Genomic DNA, 21,063 nt, shown 5'->3' on the forward strand with positions numbered 1-21,063 from the left:
CTTATGTAAAAAAAAAAATAAAAGAAACAAAAAAAAAGGAAAAAGAGAGAGAGAGAGACGGAGAGGACCGGGCATATTAAGAGGGAACGTGCGCCCTCCTGTGGACTTCTGCCGCAACTGCACACATAAAGAAATTCATTATTTCCAAGTGTGCCTTATTTAGAGGATAATAAATACATGTTTACTGTATGAATATTAAATATATGATTAGTATATAATTACATATATGTTTGGTATATGATTATTAAATACATGTTTAGTGTATGAATATTAAATACATGTTTAGTGTATTAATATTAAATATATATTTAGTTTAGTAAAATTAAATACATGTTTTTGTATTAATATTAAATACATGTTTAGTGTATAAATATTTAATACATGTTTACTGTATTAATATTAAATACATGTTTAGTGTATAAATAATAACTACATGTTTAGTGTATGAATATTAAATACATGTTTAGTGTATAAATATTTAACACATGTTTACTGTATTAATATTAAATACATGTTTAGTGTACGAATATTAAATACATGTTTAGTGTATTAATATTAAATATATATTTAGTTTATTAAAATTAAATACATGTTTTTGTATTAATATTAAATACATGTTTAGTGTATAAATATTTAATACATGTTTACTGTATTAATATAAAATACATGTTTAGTGTATAAATAATAACTACATGTTTAGTGTATGAATATTAAATACATGTTTAGTGTAGAAATATTAAATACATGTTTAGTGTATTAATATTAAATATATGTTTAGTTTATTAAAAATTAAATACATGTTTAGTGTATGAATATTAAATACATGTTTAGTGTATAAATGTTAAATACATGTTTAGTTTATGAATATTAAATACATGTTTAGTGTATTAATATTAAATATATATTTAGTTTATTAAAATTAAATACATGTTTTTGTATTAATATTAAATACATGTTTAGTGTATAAATATTTAATACATGTTTACTGTATTAATATTAAATACATGTTTAGTGTATAAATAATAACTACATGTTTAGTGTATGAATATTAAATACATGTTTAGTGTATAAATATTTAACACATGTTTACTGTATTAATATTAAATACATGTTTAGTGTATGAATATTAAATACAGGTTTAGTGTATTAATATTAAATATATATTTAGTTTATTAAAATTAAATACATGTTTTTGTATTAATATTAAATACATGTTTAGTGTATAAATATTTAATACATGTTTACTGTATTAATATAAAATACATGTTTAGTGTATAAATAATAACTACATGTTTAGTGTATGAATATTAAATACATGTTTGGTGTATAAATATTAAATACATGTTTAGTGTATTAATATTAAATATATGTTTAGTTTATTAAATTTAAAAACTTGTTTTTGTATTAATATTAAATACATGTTTAGTGTATGAATATTAAATACATGTTTAGTGTATAAATATTAAATACATGTTTAGTGTATGAATATTAAATACATGTTTAATGTATGAATATTAAATACATGTTTCGTGTATAAATATTAAATACATGTTTCGTGTACGAATATTAAATACATGTTTAGTGTATAAATATTAAATACATGTTTAATGTAAGAATATTAATTACATGTTTAGTGTATGAATATTAAATACATTTTTAATGTATGAATATTAATTACATGTTTAGTGTATAAATATAAGTGTATGAGTAACAAAACTTATGTAAAAAAAAAATATAAAAGAAACAAAAAAAAAGGAAAAAGAAAGAGAGAGAGAGACGGAGAGGACCGGGCATATTAAGAGGGAACGTGCGTCCTCCTGTGGACTTCTGCCGCAACTGCACACTTAAAGAAATTCATTATTTCTAAGTGTGCCTTATTTAGAGGATAATAAATACATGTTTACTGTATGAATATTAAATATATGATTAGTGTATAATTACATATACGTTTAGTATATGATTATTAAATACATGTTCAGTGTATTAATATTAAATACATGTTTTGTTTATTAAACTTAAATACATGTTTTTGTATAATAAATACATGTTTAGTGTATAAATATTAAATACATGTTTAGTGTATGAATATTAAATACATGTTTAGTGTATAAATATTAAATACATGTTTAGTGTATTATATTAAATACATGTTTAGTGTATTAATATTAAATACACTTTTAGTGTATAAATAGTAAATACACGTTTAGTGTAACAATATTAAATACATGTTTAGTGTATTAATATTAAATATATGTTTAGTTTATTAAAATTAAATACATGTTTTTGAATTAATATTAAATACATATTAAGTGTAAGAATAATAACTACATGTTTATTGAATGAATATTAAATACATGTTTAGTGTATGAATATTTAATACATGTTTAGTGTATTAATATTAAATATGTGTTTAGTTTATTAAAATGAAATACATGTTTTTGTATTAATATTAAATACATGTTTAGTGTATTAATATTAAATATATGTTTAGTTTATTAAAATTAAATACATGTTTTTGTATTAATATTAAATACATGTTTTGTGTATTAATATTAAATACATGTTTAGTGTATTAATATTAAATACATGTTTAGTGTATAAATGTTAAATACATGTTTAGTGTATGAATATTAAATAAATGTTTAGTTTATTAAAATTAAATACATGTTTTTGTATTAATATTAAATACATGTTTAGTGTATTAATATTAAATACATGTTTAGTGTATAAATATAAGTGTTTGAGAAACCAAACTTATGTAAAAAAAAATAAAAGAAACAAAAAAAAAGGAAAAAGAGGGATAGAGAGACGGAAAGGACCGGACTTATTAAGAGGGAACGTGCGCCCTCCTGTGGACTTCTGCCGCAACTGCAGGCATAAAGAAATTCATTATTTCCAAGTGTGCCTTATTTAGAGGATAATAAATACATGTTTACTAAATGACTATTAAATATATGATTAGTATATGATTACATATACGTTTAGTATATGATTATTAAATACATGTTCAGTATATTAATATTAAATACATGTTTAGTGTATGAATATTAAATACATATTTAGTGTATAAATATTAAATACATGTTTAGTGTATGAATATTAAATACATGTTTAATGTATGAATATTAAATGCATGTTTAGTGTATAAATTATAAATACATGTTTCGTGTACGAATATTAAATACATGTTTAATGTATGAATATTAATTACATGTTTAGTGTATGAATATTAAATACATTTTTAATGTATGAATATTAAATACATATTTAGTGTATTAATAATAAATACATGTTAAGTGTATAAATATTAAATACATATTTAGTGTATAAATATTAAATACATGATTAGTGTATTAATATTAAATACATGATTAGTGTATAAATATTAAATACATGTTTAGTGTATTAATATTAAATACATGTTTAGTGTATTAATATTAAATACATGTTTAGAGTATTAATATTAAATACATGTTTAGTGTATAAATAATAACTAAATGTTTAGTGTATTAATATTAAATACATGTTTACTGTATTAATATTAAATACATGTTTAGTGTATAAATAATAATTACATGTTTAGTGTATGAATATTAAATACATGTTTAGTGTATAAATATTAAATACATGTTTAGTGTATTAATATTAAATATATGTTTAGTTTATTAAAATTAAATACATGTTTTTGTATAAATATTAAATACATGTTTAGTGTATGAATATTAAATACATGTTTAGTGTATAAATATTAAATACATGTTTAGTGTATAAATATTAAATACATGTTTAGTGTATGAATATTAATTACATGTTTAGTGTATGAATATTAAATACATGTTTAATGTATGAATATTAAATACATGTTTAGTGTATAAATATTAAATACATGTTTCGTGTACGAATATTAAATGAATTTTCAATGTATGAATATTAAATACATGTTTAGTGTATAAATATTAAATACATGTTTTGTGAATAAATATTAAATACATGTTAAGTGTATGAATATTAAATACATATTTAGTGTATGAATATTAAATACATGATTAGTGTATTAATATTAAATACATGATTAGTGTATAACTATTAATTACATGTTCAGTGTATAAATATTAAATACAGGTTTAGTGTAATAATATTAAATATATGTTTAGTTTATTAAAATTAAATACATGTTTTTGTATTAATATTAAATACATGTTTAGTGTATGAATATTAAATGCATGTTTAGTGTATGAATATTCAATACATGTTTACTGTATAAATATTAAATAAATATTTAGTGTATTAATATTAAATATATGTTTAGTTTATTAAACTTAAATACATGTTTTGTATTAATATTAAATACATGTTTAGTGTATGAATATTAAATACACGTTTAGTGTATGAATATTAAATACATGTTTAGTTTATGAATATTAAATACATGTTTAGTGGATATATAATAAATACATATTTAGTGTATTAATATTAAATATATGTTTAGTGTATTAAAATTAAATACATGTTTTTGTATTAATATTAAATACATGTTTAGTGTATAAATATTAAATACATGTTTAGTATATTAATATTAAATACATGTTTAGTGTATAAATATAAATGTATGAGTAACAAAACTTATGTAAAAAAAAAAAATAAAAGAAACAAAAAAAAAGGAAAAAGAGAGAGAGAGAGACGGAGAGGACCGGGCATATTAAGAGGGAACGTGCGCCCTCCTGTGGACTTCTGCCGCAACTGCACACATAAAGAAATTCATTATTTCCAAGTGTGCCTTATTTAGAGGATAATAAATACATGTTTACTGTATGAATATTAAATATATGATTAGTATATAATTACATATATGTTTGGTATATGATTATTAAATACATGTTTAGTGTATGAATATTAAATACATGTTTAGTGTATTAATATCAAATATATATTTAGTTTATTAAAATTAAATACATGTTTTTGTATTAATATTAAATACATGTTTAGTGTATAAATATTTAATACATGTTTACTGTATTAATATTAAATACATGTTTAGTGTATAAATAATAACTACATGTTTAGTGTATGAATATTAAATACATGTTTAGTGTATAAATATTTAACACATGTTTACTGTATTAATATTAAATACATGTTTAGTGTACGAATATTAAATACATGTTTAGTGTATTAATATTAAATATATATTTAGTTTATTAAAATTAAATACATGTTTTTGTATTAATATTAAATACATGTTTAGTGTATAAATATTTAATACATGTTTACTGTATTAATATAAAATACATGTTTAGTGTATAAATAATAACTACATGTTTAGTGTATGAATATTAAATACATGTTTAGTGTAGAAATATTAAATACATGTTTAGTGTATTAATATTAAATATATGTTTAGTTTATTAAAAATTAAATACATGTTTAGTGTATGAATATTAAATACATGTTTAGTGTATAAATGTTAAATACATGTTTAGTTTATGAATATTAAATACATGTTTAGTGTATTAATATTAAATATATATTTAGTTTATTAAAATTAAATACATGTTTTTGTATTAATATTAAATACATGTTTAGTGTATAAATATTTAATACATGTTTACTGTATTAATATTAAATACATGTTTAGTGTATAAATAATAACTACATGTTTAGTGTATGAATATTAAATACATGTTTAGTGTATAAATATTTAACACATGTTTACTGTATTAATATTAAATACATGTTTAGTGTATGAATATTAAATACAGGTTTAGTGTATTAATATTAAATATATATTTAGTTTATTAAAATTAAATACATGTTTTTGTATTAATATTAAATACATGTTTAGTGTATAAATATTTAATACATGTTTACTGTATTAATATAAAATACATGTTTAGTGTATAAATAATAACTACATGTTTAGTGTATGAATATTAAATACATGTTTAGTGTAGAAATATTAAATACATGTTTAGTGTATTAATATTAAATATATGTTTAGTTTATTAAAAATTAAATACATGTTTAGTGTATGAATATTAAATACATGTTTAGTGTATAAATGTTAAATACATGTTTAGTTTATGAATATTAAATACATGTTTAGTGTATTAATATTAAATATATATTTAGTTTATTAAAATTAAATACATGTTTTTGTATTAATATTAAATACATGTTTAGTGTATTAACATTAAATACATGTTTACTGTATTAATATTAAATACATGTTTAGTGTATAAATAATAACTACATGTTTAGTGTATGAATATTAAATACATGTTTAGTGTATGAATATTAAATACATGTTTAATGTATGAATATTAAATACATGTTTCGTGTATAAATATTAAATACATGTTTCGTGTACGAATATTAAATACATGTTTAGTGTATAAATATTAAATACATGTTTAATGTAAGAATATTAATTACATGTTTAGTGTATGAATATTAAATACATTTTTAATGTATGAATATTAATTACATGTTTAGTGTATAAATATAAGTGTATGAGTAACAAAACTTATGTAAAAAAAAAATATAAAAGAAACAAAAAAAAAAGGAAAAAGAAAGAGAGAGAGAGACGGAGAGGACCGGGCATATTAAGAGGGAACGTGCGTCCTCCTGTGGACTTCTGCCGCAACTGCACACTTAAAGAAATTCATTATTTCCAAGTGTGCCTTATTTAGAGGATAATAAATACATGTTTACTGTATGAATATTAAATATATGATTAGTATATAATTACATATACGTTTAGTATATGATTATTAAATACATGTTCAGTGTATTAATATTAAATACATGTTTTGTTTATTAAACTTAAATACATGTTTTTGTATTAATAATAAATACATGTTTAGTGTATAAATATTAAATACATGTTTAGTGTATGAATATTAAATACATGTTTAGTGTATGAATATTAAATACATGTTTAGTGTATGAATATTAAATACATGTTTAATGTATGAATATTAAATACATGTTTAGTGTATGAATATTAAATATATATTTAGTTTATTAAAATTAAATACAATTTTTTTGTATTAATATTAAATACATGTTTAGTGTATAAATATTAAATACATGTTTAGTGTATTAATATTAAATACATGTTTAGTGTATTAATATTAAATACACTTTTAGTGTATAAATAGTAAATACACGTTCAGTGTAACAATATTAAATACATGTTTAGTGTATTAATATTAAATATATGTTTAGTTTATTAAAATTAAATACATGTTTTTGTATTAATATTAAATACATATTAAGTGTAAGAATAGTAACTACATGTTTATTGAATGAATATTAAATACATGTTTAGTGTATGAATATTTAATACATGTTTAGTGTATTAATATTAAATATGTGTTTAGTTTATTAAAATTAAATACATGTTTTTGTATTAATATTAAATACATGTTTAGTGTATTAATATTAAATATATGTTTAGTTTACTAAAATTAAATACATGTTTTTGTATTAATATTAAATACATGTTTTGTGTATTAATATTAAATACATGTTTAGTGTATTAATATTAAATACATGTTTAGTGTATGAATATTAAATACATGTTTAGTGTATGAATATTAAATACATGTTTAGTGTGTGAATATTCAATACATGTTTACTGTATAAATATTAAATACATGTTTAGTGTATTAATATTAAATACATGTTTAGTGTATTAATATTAAATACATGTTTAGTGTATAAATAATAACTACATGTTTAGTGTATGAATATTAAATACATGTTTAGTGTATGAATGTTAAATACATGTTTAGTTTATGAATATTAAATACATGTTTAGTGTATTAATATTAAATATGTATTTAGTTTATTACAATTAAATACATGTTTTTGTATTAATATTAAATACATGTTTAGTGTATGAATATTAAATACATGTTTAGTGTATGAATATTGAATACATGTTTATTGTAAAATATTAAATACATGTTTAGTGTATTAATATTAAACACATGTTTAGTGTATGAATATTAAATACACTTTTAGTGTATGAATATTAAATACACGTTTAGTGTAAAAATATTAAATACATGTTTAGTGTATTAATATTAAATGTATATTTCGTTTATTAAAATTAAATACATGTTTTTGTATTAATATTAAATACATGTTTAGTGTATGAATATTTAATACATGTTTACTGTATTAATATTAAATACATGTTTAGTGTATAAATAATAACTACATGTTTAGTGTATGAATATTAAATACATGTTTAGTGAATAAATATTAAATAATTTTTTTATTGTATTAATATCAAATATATGTTTAGTTTATTAAAATTAAATACATGTTTTTGTATTAATATTAAATACATATTAAGTGTAAGAATAATAACTACATGTTTATTGAATGAATATTAAATACATGTTTAGTGTATAAATATTTAATACATGTTTACTGTATTAATATTAAATACATGTTTAGTGTATGAATAATAACTACATGTTTAGTGTATGAATATTAAACCCATGTTTAGTGTATAAATATTAAATACATCTTTAGTGTATTAATATTAAATATATGTTTAGTTTATTAAAAATTAAATACATGTTTAGTGTATGAATATTAAATACATGTATAGTGTATAAATGTTAAATACATGTTTAGTTTATGAATATTAAATACATGTTTAGTGTATTAATATTAAATATATATTTAGTTTATTAAAATTAAATACATGTTTTTGTATTAATATTAAATACATGTTTAGTGTATTAATATTAAATACATATTTACTGTATTAATATTAAATACATGTTTAGTGTATAAATAATAACTACATGTTTAGTGTATGAATATTAAATACATGTTTAGTGTATTAATATTAAATATATGTTTAGTTTATTAAAATTAAATACATGTTTTATTATAAATATTAAATACATGTTTAGTGTATGAATATTTAATACATGTTTAGTGTATAAATATTAAATACATGTTTAGTGTATAAATATTAAATACATGTTTCATTTACGAATATTAAATACATGCTTAGTGTATGAATATCAAATACATGTTTAATGTATGAATATTAAATACATGTTTAGTGTATGAATATTAAATACATTTTTAATGTATGAATATTAAATACATGTTTAGTGTATAAATATTAAATACATGATTAGTGTATTAATATTAAATAATGATTAGTGTATAACTATTAAATCCATGTTCAGTGTATTAATATTAAATACATGTTTAGTGTATAAATATTAAATACATGTTTAGTGTATGAATATTAAATGCATGTTTAGTGTATAATATTAAATACATGTTTAGTGTATGAATATTCAATACATGTTTACTGTATAAATATTAAACACATGTTTAGTATATTAATATTAAATATATGTTTAGTTTATTAAACTTAAATACATGTTGTGTATTAATATTAAATACATGTTTAGTGTATGAATATTAAATACACGTTTAGTGTATGAATATTAAATACATGTTTAGTTTATCAATATTAAATACATGTTTAGTGGATATATAATAAATACATATTTAGTGTATTAATATTAAATACATGTTTAGTGTATAAATATTAAATACATGTTTAGTGTATTAATATTAAATACATGTTTAGTGTATAAATAATAACTACATGTTTAGTGAAGTATATTTATATAGCGCTTTTCTCAAGTGACTCAGAGCGCTTTACATAGTGACACCCAATATCTAAGTTACATTCAAACCAGTGTGGGTGGCACTGGGAGCGGGTAGGTAAAGTGTCTTGCTCAAGGACACAACGGCACTAACTAGGATGGCACAAGCGGGAATCGAACCTGCAACCCTCAAGTTGCTGGCACGGCCACTCTACCAACCGAGCTATGTATGAATATTAAATACATGATTAGTGTATAAATGTTAAATACATGTTTAGTTTATGAATATTAAATACATGTTTAGTGTATTAATATTAAATACACTTTTAGTGTATAAATATTAAATACACGTTTAGAGTAAAAATATTAAATACATGTTTAGTGTATTAATATTAAATATATGATTAGTTTATTAAAATTAAATACATGTTTTTGTATTAATATTAAATACATATTAAGTGTAAGAATAATAACTACATGTTTATTGAATGAATATTAAATAAATGTTTAGTGTATGAATATTTAATACAAGTTTAGTGTATTAATATTAAATATATGTTTAGTTTATTAAAATTAAATAAATGTTTTTGTATGAATATTAAATACATGTTTAGTGTATAAATATTAAATACATGTTTACTGTATGAAAATTAAATATATGATTAGTGTGTAATTACATATACGTTTAGTATATGATTATTAAATACATAATCAGTGTATTAATATTAAATACATGTTTAGTGTATGAATATTAAATACATGTTTAGTGTATTAATATTAAATATATATTTAGTTTATTAAAATTAAATACATTTTTTGTATTAATATTAAATACATGTTTAGTGTATTAATATTAAATACATATTTACTGTATTAATACTAAATACATGTTTAGTGTATAAATAATAACTACATGTTTAGTGTATGAATATTAAATACATGTTTAGTGTATTAATATTAAATATATGTTTAGTTTATTAAAATTAAATACATGTTTTTGTATAAATATTAAATACATGTTTAGTGTATGAATATTAAATACATGTTTAGTGTATAAATATTGAATACATGTTTAGTGTATGAATATTAAATACATGTTTAATGTATGAATATTAAATACATGTTTAGTGTATAAATATTAAATACATGTTTCGTTTACGAATATTAAATACATGCTTAGTGTATGAATATTAAATACATGTTTAATGTATGAATATTAAATACATGTTTAGTGTATGAATATTAAATACATTTTTAATGTATGAATATTAAATACATGTTTAGTGTATAAATATTAAATACATGATTAGTGTATTAATATTAAATAATGATTAGTGTATAACTATTAAATACATGTTCAGTGTATTAATATTAAATACATGTTTAGTGTATAAATATTAAATACATGTTTAGTGTATGAATATTAAATGCATGTTTAGTGTATAATATTAAATACATGTTTAGTGTATGAATATTCAATACATGTTTACTGTATAAATATTAAATACATGTTTAGTATATTAATATTAAATATATGTTTAGTTTATTAAACTTAAATACATGTTGTGTAATAATATTAAATACATGTTTAGTGTATGAATATTAAATACACGTTTAGTGTATGAATATTAAATACATGTTTAGTTTATGAATATTAAATACATGTTTAGTGGATGTATAATAAATACATATTTAGTGTATTAATATTAAATACATGTTTAGTGTATAAATATTAAATACATGTTTAGTGTATTAATATTAAATACATGTTTAGTGTATAAATAATAACTACATGTTTAGTGTATGAATATTAAATACATGATTAGTGTATGAATGTTAAATACATGTTTGGTTTATGAATATTAAATACATGTTTAGTGTATTAATATTAAATACACTTTTAGTGTATAAATATTAAATACACGTTTAGTGTAAAAATATTAAATAGATGTTTAGTGTATTAATATTAAATATATGATTAGTTTATTAAAATTAAATACATGTTTTTGTATTAATATTAAATGCATATTAAGTGTAAGAATAATAACTACATGTTTATTGAATGAATATTAAATAAATGTTTAGTGTATGAATATTTAATACATGTTTAGTGTATTAATATTAAACATATGTTTAGTTTATTAAAATTAAATAAATGTTTTTGTATGAATATTAAATACATGTTTAGTGTATAAATATTAAATACATGTTTACTGTATGAAAATTAAATATATGATTAGTGTGTAATTACATATACGTTTAGTATATGATTATTAAATACATAATCAGTGTATTAATATTAAATACATAATCAGTGTATTAATATTAAATACATGTTGAGTGTATGAATATTAAATACATGTTTAGTGTATAAATATTAAATACATGTTTAATGTATGAATATTAAATACATGTTTAGTGTATGAATATTAAATACATGTTTAATGTATTAATATTAAATACATCTTTAGTGTATAAATATTAAATACATGTTTCGTGTATAAATATTAAATACATGTTAAGTGTATAGATATTAAATACATATTTAGTGTATAAATATTAAATACATGATTAGAGTATTAATACTAAATACATGATTAGTGTATGAATATTAAATACATGTTTGGTGTATTAATATTAAATACATGTTTAGTGTATTAATATTAAATACATGTTTAGTGTCTAAATAATAACTAAATGTTTAGTGTATGAATATTAAATACATGTTTAGTGTATAAATATTAAATACATGTTTAGTGTAATAATATTAAATATATGTTTAGTTTATTAAAATTAAATACATGTTTTTGTATTAATATTAAATACATGTTAAGTGTATAAATCTCAAATACATGTTAAGTGTATTAATATTAAATTCATGTTTTAGTGTATAAATGTTAAATATATGTTTAGTGTAATAATATTAAATATATGTTTAGTTTATTAAAATTAAATACATGTTTTTGTATTAATATTAAATGCATGTTAAGTGTATAAATCTCAAATACATGTTTAGTGTATTAATATTAGATTCATGTTTAGTGTATGAATGTTAAATATATGTTTAGTGTATGAATATTAAATACATGTTTAGTTTATTAAAATGAAATACATGTTTTTGTATTAATATTAAATACATGTTTAGTGTATGAATATTAAATGCATGTTTAGTGTATAATATTAAATACATGTTTAGTGTATGAATATTCAATACATGTTTACTGTATAAATATTAAATACATGTTTAGTATATTAATATTAAATATATGTTTAGTTTATTAAACTTAAATACATGTTGTGTAATAATATTAAATACATGTTTAGTGTATGAATATTAAATACACGTTTAGTGTATGAATATTAAATACATGTTTAGTTTATGAATATTAAATACATGTTTAGTGGATGTATAATAAATACATATTTAGTGTATTAATATTAAATACATGTTTAGTGTATAAATATTAAATACATGTTTAGTGTATTAATATTAAATACATGTTTAGTGTATAAATAATAACTACATGTTTAGTGTATGAATATTAAATACATGATTAGTGTATGAATGTTAAATACATGTTTGGTTTATGAATATTAAATACATGTTTAGTGTATTAATATTAAATACACTTTTAGTGTATAAATATTAAATACACGTTTAGTGTAAAAATATTAAATAGATGTTTAGTGTATTAATATTAAATATATGATTAGTTTATTAAAATTAAATACATGTTTTTGTATTAATATTAAATGCATATTAAGTGTAAGAATAATAACTACATGTTTATTGAATGAATATTAAATAAATGTTTAGTGTATGAATATTTAATACATGTTTAGTGTATTAATATTAAACATATGTTTAGTTTATTAAAATTAAATAAATGTTTTTGTATGAATATTAAATACATGTTTAGTGTATAAATATTAAATACATGTTTACTGTATGAAAATTAAATATATGATTAGTGTGTAATTACATATACGTTTAGTATATGATTATTAAATACATAATCAGTGTATTAATATTAAATACATAATCAGTGTATTAATATTAAATACATGTTGAGTGTATGAATATTAAATACATGTTTAGTGTATAAATATTAAATACATGTTTAATGTATGAATATTAAATACATGTTTAGTGTATGAATATTAAATACATGTTTAATGTATTAATATTAAATACATCTTTAGTGTATAAATATTAAATACATGTTTCGTGTATAAATATTAAATACATGTTAAGTGTATAGATATTAAATACATATTTAGTGTATAAATATTAAATACATGATTAGAGTATTAATACTAAATACATGATTAGTGTATGAATATTAAATACATGTTTGGTGTATTAATATTAAATACATGTTTAGTGTATTAATATTAAATACATGTTTAGTGTCTAAATAATAACTAAATGTTTAGTGTATGAATATTAAATACATGTTTAGTGTATAAATATTAAATACATGTTTAGTGTAATAATATTAAATATATGTTTAGTTTATTAAAATTAAATACATGTTTTTGTATTAATATTAAATACATGTTAAGTGTATAAATCTCAAATACATGTTAAGTGTATTAATATTAAATTCATGTTTTAGTGTATAAATGTTAAATATATGTTTAGTGTAATAATATTAAATATATGTTTAGTTTATTAAAATTAAATACATGTTTTTGTATTAATATTAAATGCATGTTAAGTGTATAAATCTCAAATACATGTTTAGTGTATTAATATTAGATTCATGTTTAGTGTATGAATGTTAAATATATGTTTAGTGTATGAATATTAAATACATGTTTAGTTTATTAAAATGAAATACATGTTTTTGTATTAATATTAAATACATGTTTAGTGTATAAATATTAAATACATGTTTAGTGTATTAATATTAAATACATGTTTAGTGTACGAATATTAAATACATGTTTAGTGTATGAATATTAAATACATGTTTAGTGTATGAATATTCAATACATGTTTACTGTATAAATATTAAATACATGATTAGTGTATTAATATTAAATACATGATTAGTGTATAAATATTAAATACATGTTTAGTGTATTAATATTAAATACATGTTTAGTGTATTAATATTAAATACATGTTTAGTGTACAAATAATAACTAAATGTTTAGTGTATTAATATTAAATACATGTTTACTGTATTAATATTAAATACATGTTTAGTGTATAAATAATAACTACATGTTTAGTGTATGAATATTAAATACATGTTTAGTGAATAAATATTAAATACATGTTTAGTGTATTAATATTAAATATATGTTTAATTTATTAAAATTAAATACATGTTTTTGTATAAATATTAAATACATGTTTAGTGTATGAATATTAAATACATGTTTAGTGTATGAATATTAAATACATGTTTGTGTATAAATATTAAATACATGTTTAGTGTATTAATATTAAATATATGTTTAGTTTATTAAACTTAAATAAGTGTTTTTGTATTAAAATTAAATGCATGTTTAGTGTATAAATATTAAATACAGGTTTAATGTATTAATATTAAATACATGTTTAGTGTATGAATAATAACTACATGTTTAGTGTATTAATATTAAATATGTGTTTACTTTATTAAAATTAAATAAAAGTTTTTGTATTAATATTAAATACATGTTTAGTGTATAAATATTAAATACAGGTTTAATGTATTAATATTAAATACATGTTTAGTGTATGAATAATAACTACAGGTTTAGTGTATAAATATTAAATACATGTTTAGTGTATGAATGTTAAATACATGTTTAGTTTATGAATATTAAATACATGTTTAGTGTATTAATATTAAATATATATTTAGTTTATTAAAATTAAATACATGTTCTGTATTAATATTAAATACATGTTTAGTGTATAAATATTAAATACATGTTTAGTGTATTAATATTGAATATATGTTTAGTGTATGAATATTAAATACATGTTTAGTGTATGAATATTAAATATATGTTTAGTGTATTATATTAAATACATGTTTAGTGTATTAATATTAAATACACTTTTAGTGTATAAATAGTAAATACAAGTTTAGTGTAACAATATCAAATACATGTTTAGTGTATTAATATTAAATATATGTATAGTTTATTCAAATTAAATACATGTTTTTGTATTAATATTAAATACATTTTAAGTGTAAGAATAATAACTACATGTTTATTGAATGAATATTAAATACATGTTTAGTGTATGAATATTTAATACATGTTTAGTGTATTAATATTAAATATGTGGTTAGTTTATTAAAATTAAATACATGTTTTTGTATTAATATTAAATACATGTTTAGTGTATTAATATTAAATATATGTTTAGTTTATTAAAATTAAATACATGTTTTTGTATTAATATTAAATACATGTTTTGTGTATTAATATTAAATACATGTTTAGTGTATTAATATTAAATACATGTTTAGTGTATAAATGTTAAATACATGTTTAGTGTATGAATATTAAATAAATGTTTAGTTTATTAAAATTAAATACATGTTTTGTATTAATATTAAATACATGTTTAGTGTATAAATATTAAATACATGTTTAGTGTATTAATATTAAATACATGTTTAGTGTATAAATATAAGTCTTTGAGAAACCAAACTTATGTAAAAAAAAATAAAAGAAACAAAAAAAAGGAAAAAGAGAGATAGAGAGACGGAGAGGACCAGACTTATTAAGAGGGAACGTGCGCCCTCCTGTGGACTTCTGCCGCAACTGCACGCATAAAGAAATTCATTATTTCCAAGTGTGCCTTATTTAGAGGATAATAAATACATGTTTACTAAATGAATATTAAATATATGATTAGTATATGATTACATATACGTTTAGTATATGATTATTAAATACATGTTCAGTGTATTAATATTAAATACATGTTTAGTGTATGAATATTAAATACATATTTAGTGTATAAATATTAAATACATGTTTAGTGTATGAATATAAAAAACAGGTTTAGTGTATGAATATTAAATACATGTTTAATGTATAAATATTAAATACATGTTTAGTGTATGAATATTAAATACATGTTTAATGTATGAATATTAAATACATGTTTAGTGTATAAATATTAAATACATGTTTCGTGTACGAATATTAAATACATGTTTAGTGTATAAATATTAAATACATGTTTAATGTATGAATATTAAATACATGTTTAGTGTATAAATAATAATTACATGTTTAGTGTATGAATATTAAATACATGTTTAGTGTATAAATATTAAATACATGTTTAGTGTATTAATATTAAATATATGTTTAGTTTATTAAAATTAAATACTTGTTTAGTGTATAAATATTAAATACATGTTTAGTGTATTAATATTAAATATATGTTTAGTTTATTAAAATTAAATACATGTTTTTGTATAAATATTAAATACATGTTTAGTGTATGAATATTAAATACATGTTTAGTGTATAAATATTAAATACATGTTTAGTGTATGAATATTAAATACATGTTTAATGTATGAATATTAAATACATGTTTAGTGTATAAATATTAAATACATGTTTCGTGTACGAATATTAAATACATGTTTAGTGTATAAATATTAAATACATGTTTAATGTATGAATATTAAATACATGTTTAGTGTATGAATATTAAATAATTTTTTAATGTATGAATATTAAATCTATGTTTAGTGTATAAATATTAAATACATGTTTTGTGAATAAATATTAAATACATGTTAAGTGTATGAATATTAAATACATATTTAGTGTATGAATATTAAATAAATGATTAGTGTATTAATATTAAATACATGATTTGTTTATTAAAATTAAATACATGTTTTTGTATGAATATTCAATACATGTTTACTGTATAAATATTAAATACATGTTTAGTGTATTAATATTAAATATATGTTTAGTTTATTAAACTTAAATACATCTTTTGTATTAATATTAAATACATGTTTAGTGTATGAATATTAAATACACGTTTAGTGTATGAATATTAAATACATGTTTAGTTTATGAATTTAAATACATGTTTAGTGGATATATAATAAATACATATTTAGTGTATTAATATTAAATATATGTTTAGTGTATTAAAATTAAATACATGTTTTTGTATTAATATTAAATACATGTTTAGTGTATGGATATTAAATACATGTTTAGTGTATAAATATAAGTGTATGAGTAACAAAACTTATGTAAAAAAAATAAATAAAAGAAACAAAAAAAAAGGAAAAAGAGAGAGAGAGAGACGGAGAGGACCGGGCATATTAAAAGGGAACGTGCGCCCTCCTGTGGACTTCTGCCACAATTGCACACATAAAGAAATTCATTATTTCCAAGTGTGCCTTATTTAGAGGATAATAAATACATGTTTACTGTATTAATATTAAATATATGATTAGTAAATAATTACATATATGTTTGGTTTATGAGTATTAAATACATGTTTAGTGTATGAATATTAAATACATGTTTAGTGTATTAATATTAAATATATATTTAGTTTATTAAAATTAAATACATGTTTTTGTATTAATATTAAATACATGTTTAGTGTATAAATATTTAATACATGTTTACTGTATTAATATTAGATACATGTTTAGTGTATAAATAATAACTACATGTTTAGTGTATGAATATTAAATACATGTTTAGTGTATAAATATTAAATACATGTTTAGTGTATTAATATTAAATATATGTTTAGTTTATTAAAAATTAAATACATGTTTAGTGTATGAATATTAAATACATGTTTAGTGTATAAATGTTAAATACATGTTTAGTTCATGAATATTAAATACATGTTTAGTGTATTAATATTAAATATATATTTAGTTTATTAAAATTAAATACATGTTTTTGTATTAATATTAAATACATTTTTAGTGTATTAATATTAAATACATGTTTACTGTATTAATATTAAATACATGTTTAGTGTATAAATAATAACTACATGTTTAGTGTATGAATATTAAATACATGTTTAGTGTATAAATAATAACTACATGTTTAGTGTATGAATATTAAATACATGTTTAGTGTATAAATATTAAATACATGTTTAGTGTATTAATATTAAATATATGTTTAGTTTATTAAAATTAAATACATGTTTTTGTATTAATATTAAATACATATTAGTGTAAGAATAATAACTACATATTTATTGAATGAATATTAAATACATGTTTAGTGTATAAATATTTAATACATGTTTACTGTATTAATATTAAATACATGTTTAGTGTATGAATAATAACTACATGTTTAGTGTATGAATATTAAATACATGTTTAGTGTATAAATATTAAATACATGTTTAGTGTATTAATATTAAATATATGTTTAGTTTATTAAAAATTAAATACATGTTTAGTGTATGAATGTTAAATACATGTTTAGTTTATGAATATTAAATACATGTTTAGTGTATTAATATTAAATATGTATTTAGTTTATTACAATTAAATACATGTTTTTGTATTAATATTAAATACATGTTTAGTGTATGAATATTAAATACATGTTTAGTGTATGAATATTAAATACATGTTTAGTGTATAAATATTAAATAATTTTTTTATTGTATTAATATCAAATATATGTTTAGTTTATTCAAATTAAATACATGTTTTTGTATTAATATTAAATACATATTAAGTGTAAGAATAATAACTACATGTTTATTGAATGAATATTAAATACATGTTTAGTGTATAAATATTTAATACATGTTTACTGTATTAATATTAAATACACGTTTAGTGTATGAATAATAACTACATGTTTAGTGTATGAATATTAAATATATGTTTAGTGTATAAATATTAAATACATCTTTAGTGTATTAATATTAAATATATGTTTAGTTTATTAAAAATTAAATACATGTTTAGTGTATGAACATTAAATACATGTTTAGTGTATAAATGTTAAATACATGTTTAGTTTATGAATATTAAATACATGTTTAGTGTATTAATATTAAATATATATTTAGTTTATTAAAATTAAATACATGTTTTTGTATTAATATTAAATACATGTTTAGTGTATTAATATTAAATACATATTTACTGTATTAATATTAAATACATGTTTAGTGTATAAATAATAACTACATGTTTAGTGTATGAATATTAAATACATGTTTAGTGTATTAATATTAAATATATGTTTAGTTTATTAAAATTAAATACATGTTTTTGTATAAATATTAAATACATGTTTAGTGTATGAATCTTAAATACATGTTTAGTGTATAAATATTAAATACATGTTTAGTGTATGAATATTAAATACATGTTTAATGTATGAATATTAAATACATGTTTAGTGTATAAATATTAAATACATGTTTCGTTTACAAATATTAAATAAATGCTTAGTTAATGAATATTAAATACATGTTTAATGTATGAATATTAAATACATGTTTAGTGTATGAATATTAAATACATTTTTAATGTATGAATATTAAATACATGTTTAGTGTATAAATATTAAATACATGATTAGTGTATTAATATTAAATAATGATTAGTGTATAACTATTAAATACATGTTCAGTGTATTAATATTAAATACATGTTTAGTGTATAAATATTAAATACATGTTTTGTGTATGAATATTAAATATATGTTTAGTGTATAAATATTAAATACATGTTTAGTGTATGAATATTCAATACATGTTTACTGTATAAATATTAAATACATGTTTAGTATATTAATATTAAATATATGTTTAGTTTATTAAACTTAAATACATGTTGTGTATTAATATTAAATACATGTTTAGTGTATGAATATTAAATACACGTTTAGTGTATGAATATTAAATACATGTTTAGTTTATGAATATTAAATACATGATTAGTGTATAAATGTTAAATACATGTTTAGTTTATGAATATTAAATACATGTTTAGTGTATTAATATTAAATACACTTTTAGTGTATAAATATTAAATACACGTTTAGTGTAAAAATATTAAATACATGTTTAGTGTATTAATATTAAATATATGATTAGTTTATTAAAATTAAATACATGTTTTTGTATTAATATTAAATACATATTAAGTGTAAGAATAATAACTACATGTTTATTGAATGAATATTAAATAAATGTTTTGTGTATGAATATTTAATACATGTTTAGTGTATTAATATTAAATATATGTTTAATTTATTAAAATTAAATAAATGTTTTTGTATGAATATTAAATACATGTTTAGTGTATAAATATTAAATACATGTTTACTGTATGAAAATGTAATATATGATTAGTGTGTAATTACATATACGTTTAGTATATGATTATTAAATACATAATCAGTGTAT

The sequence above is a fragment of the Nerophis ophidion genome, linkage group LG23 (genome assembly GCF_033978795.1).
Source record: "Nerophis ophidion isolate RoL-2023_Sa linkage group LG23, RoL_Noph_v1.0, whole genome shotgun sequence".
Taxonomy (NCBI): domain Eukaryota; kingdom Metazoa; phylum Chordata; class Actinopteri; order Syngnathiformes; family Syngnathidae; genus Nerophis; species Nerophis ophidion.